Source organism: Oratosquilla oratoria, chromosome 3 (assembly GCF_046742065.1).
Source record: "Oratosquilla oratoria isolate Oo_2021 chromosome 3, ASM4674206v1, whole genome shotgun sequence".
NCBI lineage: Eukaryota > Metazoa > Arthropoda > Malacostraca > Stomatopoda > Squillidae > Oratosquilla > Oratosquilla oratoria.
In genome coordinates this window covers 51,883,556-51,888,555 of record NC_134779.1, presented here as the reverse complement: position 1 = coordinate 51,888,555, position 5,000 = coordinate 51,883,556, and positions in this window count along the sequence as shown.

Below are 5,000 nucleotides of genomic sequence, written 5' to 3'. Positions count from 1 at the left end.
GATTTTTCTTAGTATTTCTGAGTGGCCTAATGATATTTTCTTAGGGGGGAAACATCCTCACCTTATCCCCCCCATCCGCCCAATGTAGTTACGGACCTACCTCCCCCCCCACCCCCACCCCTACCCCGGTATCCCTTCTACAGGCCACGTTCCAAATACAAAGAGGTGAATCGGGGTGTGCCCAAGATGGAGGTGAGGGGGAGGGGGAGGGGGAGGAGGAAAGGGAGGGGGAGGAGGAGGAGGAAGGAGAGGGGGAGGAGGAAGAGGAGGAGGAGGAAGGGGAGTGGGAGGAGGAAGAGGAAGGGGAGTGGGAGGAGGAAGAGGAAGGGGAGTAGGAGGAGGAAGGGGAAGGGGAGGAGGAGGAGGAAAGGCGGGGGGAGGAGGAGGAGGAGGAGGAGGAAACGGGAGGATGGTGGGGAGGATGATGGGGAGGAGGAGGAAGGGGAGGAAGAGGAAGGGGAGGGGGAGGGGGGGAGGAGGAAGGGGAGGGGGGGGGGGAGGAGGAGGAGAGGGCGATGGGGAGGAGGAGTAGGGGATGGGAAGGAGGAGAAGGAGAGGGGGATGGAGAGGAGGAGGAGGAGGAGGAGGATGGGGAGGAGGAGGAGATGGGGATGGGGAGGAGGAGGAGTAGGAGGAGGAGCAGGAAGGGTAAGGGGAGGGGGGAGGAGAGGAAGGGGAAAGGAGGGGAGGGGGAGGAAGAATAGGAGGAGGTGGAGGAAGGAGAGGGAGAGGAGGAGGAGGAAGGGGAGGGAGAGGAGGAGGTTTGGGAGGGAGAGGAGGAGGAAGGGGAAGAGGAGGAGGAGGAGGAAGGGGAAGGGAGAGTGTTGCCAGATGAGGGGGAACAGTCCGCCGCCGGTCGCCGTCGTCGCCGCCGCCTCCGCCAAGAAACAAACAAACAAAGAAAGAAAGAAAGGCGAGATGTTTTGTAAATACCGAGATCTTTGGTCTGAAGCTGCTTAAGATGCAAAAAAGCTCCTGGAGCGGATGTCGTTTGCTTAATTTTAAAGCTGAGGGGTCTGTCATTGCTCCCTTTAACTTTGTTTTTTGTTTTTTCTTATTTGTTTTCATTCATCTATTCATTTACTCATCTACTTGTGTTCTTATTCATTTCTTCACCCATTCATCTGTCTATTCATTTATCTATTTTTCTACTGATTTTGAGGACTATAAACTCGAAGTTCCAAGTTTGTATCTCAGTATATTGTTTGTTGAATGTGTATGTAATAGTCAGTAGCAATATATATATATATATATATATATATATATATATATATATATATATATATATATATATGAGTTTGGTACAAATTAGTTTTTCCAATTCTCAAAGTAGACTCATCTCCTTACGACTGAAGGACTTTCACTGAGCTCCTGACACCATATATGGAAATAAAACTGCAGAATAAAACTCAATGAGGTCACGGAGCAAGCGGCATCTTCCATGTAAGATATTGTAAACACAAGAAAAGATAGCATTCAAATATTGGGCCTTTCAAAAAAAAAAAAAAAAAGAGAGAGAGAGAGAGAGATAGAGATAGAGAGAGATAGAGAGAGAGAGAGAGAGAGAGAGAGAGAGAGAGAGAGAGAGAGAGAAGACACCAGTACCAAAAAAAAAAAAATCAAACTAAAAGACAAAGAAGACAACGTTGAAAAAAAAAAGCCAAAGAAGCTGAAACGGGGAAAAAAAAAAGTAGAAACGCTCGTACATCTGCCATGCTGAAGCCCCTTTTGCTCTTCGGCTGCTCACGTTTAAACATATGCAGATCAGGTCATTCGTTACGTGTACCCTTCTTGCGCCCTTACACTCCTGTGCACCTCGGACCCTTCCGCGTTACACAGGCCCTTACAACCTTCTTCTTTCTTGTAAGGGCTCAGGGAACTCCCCCCCCCCTATTCCTTTCTTCCGACCTCTTCATTGACCAAAGAGTCTCCTGTCGTCTTTCACATTTCATTACATAAACTCACTTCAACTTCTGATATATACACCTAAATCTAAACCATCAACTCCCAGGAGACTTCCTTTAGATATTTTGTTTAGGCTAACCCCGTCCTTAGGGGAGCCAGCCATCACGGACGCTAACAGATAAATGACATGAGTAATTAACTAGATACACTAAACTACTTTCTTTTAATTACCCTGAATCGGTGAATCTTGTGATTACCAAGACAGTTATGACTTCATTAAGTATTCATACTGTAGAGAGAAGGGAGCTCTGCTTTTCCTCTCTCTCTCTCTCTCTCTCCCTTTCAACTTCACCTCCAAATATATGTGAAACCCCGAGGGGCTGACACTCCGTCTTAGGACTAAGCCCAAAATCTCTCCCTCCTCCCTCTCTCTCTCTCTCTCTCTCTCTCTCTCTCTTTCAACTTCACCTGTATTTCTTACACCTTTTAAAACATAGAAAGCTGACAACCGGTGACTGATCGTTTAATTTTTCTGCTGATTTCAGCCGGCGACACAGAAACAGCCCCACACCAATACAGTACAGACAACAGTCCAAAGTTTCTTCACAGAGAGATCATCCATGGGAGGATATGGGGATCGTTGTCAGTTGCTTTGAGGTTCCGGGTCTTCCATTTAGTGGAACTCTAGGCAAGGGTTTTAACAAGGGTGATCCAGGCAAGGTCATCATATTAAGACAGCAGGGTAGGACTCGTAGTAATGGATTAGAATTTGGACAAATTTAGATTTAAGAAGGAAATAGGCGAAAACTGACTTAACAACAAAGTGGTTAACGAATGAAAAAGACTTAGCAACCATGTAGTGAGTAATGAAAAAAAGTTATTTTAAGAGAAGATGAGATTATTTTATGGATGGGGATGACAGGTGGTAAAGGACATGGAACTGCTTAGTGTAGGCCTTATGGTCTCCTGCAGTCTCCTCTGTTCTTGTGTTCTTATGTTCATAGCTCTAATGAGAAAATACTTTAATGTTGATCGTTTTAAAAGATTATATAACTCTATGGATGAAGATAATAGATGGTAATGGATATGGAACTACCTAATGTAGGACTTATGGTCTCTTGCAGTCTCCTCCATTCTTATGTTCTTATGTTTTAACAATTATTGTTAATCCATGTCCTGGAGCGAGATTCTAATACCATAAGATGATATACAATTTTTTGGTAAAAATAATCTAATAACACGTTGTGACAACAATGTACAGTTACGAGCAAGAATGCTGACCCACAATGCAATTCTTACAACGTCAATATGATTTGTTTTCGTTTTGTAACTGATATACAGTATTTTCCAATGTAGTATTTAGTTTATAATTAGATAGTTTTCTTTTATCTGTCTATCTATCTATATGCTTCAAGGGATTTTTCCACCTTATAAGAGAGGTAGCCAAGTCAAAAGACAAGTACACACTCCCACTCACTCCACTCCCACCCACTCCACTCCCACCCACTCCACTCCCATCCACTCCACTCCCACCCTTTCCACTCCCACCCACTCCACTCCCATCCACTCCACTCCCATCCACTCCACTCCCACCCACTCCACTCCCATCCACTCCACTCCCATCCACTCCGATCCACAACACTTCCATCCATTCCACTCCACCCACTCCACTCCCACCCACTCCACTCCCATCCACTCCACTCCCACCCTTTCCACTCCCACCCACTCCACTCCCACCCGCTCCACTCCCATCCACTCCACTCCCACCCACTCCACTCCCACACATCCCACTCCCACCCACTCCACTCCCACCCGCTCCACTCCCATCCGCTCAACTCCCACACGTTCCACTCCCACCCACTCCACTCCCACCCACTCCACTTCCAACCACTCCACTCCCAACCACTCCACTCCCACCCACCACTCTTTCGTCCCTCTCAACTTATCTCCTCGAGACTGAAGGGTCATCCTTGTCTCCCGCCCACTGCTTTGGATCAGAAGCAGTGCAGCAAGGCACAGTACTGCTTCTGACCCAGGTTGAATAGATTAAAAAAAAGTCAGAAAAATTTGAATTTTGTATAAAAAAAATCCGAGTGGATCAAAACTTTTGCTAGTGACTGTACATACACCAAAAGATCTTTCCCCTTTATAAGAGGGTAGCCAAGCCAAAGCATAGACCACATATACATCAAAACCCACTTAACATTCTCCCCCCCCCCACCCGACCCATCTGAGCACCCCGTGGATGAAGGACCCCTCCCCACCTCCCGCCACACTGTTCGGGTCCAAGGCAATGCAGCGAGGCACGGCAATAATGTGCCACACAAATCTTTATAAAGGCCAACGCCTGATGATTTTATTCTGTTTAACTAAAATAGCGGAACCTGGATGAAGTAATGTTGTGGAGAATATTTGTGAAGTTACTAATTTTGCGAACGGAACGTACGACTATCAAAAATATAGTTTCCATCCATAAATAATCAAACAAATAACAAAACAGATATATAAGCAAATGATAAAATGTATAGATAAAGAAACGAATTAATATGAAAATAAACAAATAATTAAATACATAAATAAACAGATAAATAAATACATAGATAAGTAAATAAATAGATTAAATAAAAATCTTATTTTTCTCGACATTTGCAGTTGAATATACAAGTAAGCCTTTGGTTTGGTGAGGCTTTCGTCTTCGCTATCCCTTCCTTCTATCCTTGATGGAGGCAACCGCTAGGCTCAGAATAGATAAATGAATAAATGAATACATGAACAAACAAGATAAAGAGATAAATAAAACAAATAAACAAACAAATGAGGTAGCCCCTAAGCTAAGAATAAATAAATGAATAAATGAATAAATTTAAATGAATAGACAAACGAATCAAACAAATAAACAGACAAACGAATAGACAATAAATTGATAAATTGAGATTGATTAATTAGAATGAAATATTAACTTGCCCAAAGGAAGTCGTGATAAACAGCGCAACATAAACTGTTTCCTTAAACATGTTCGGTTTCTCTTATGCAATCCAACATATTTTGTGCAGAACTGGGCGCGTTCCTCTTTGCGTTCCTAGGTGCGTTCCTCG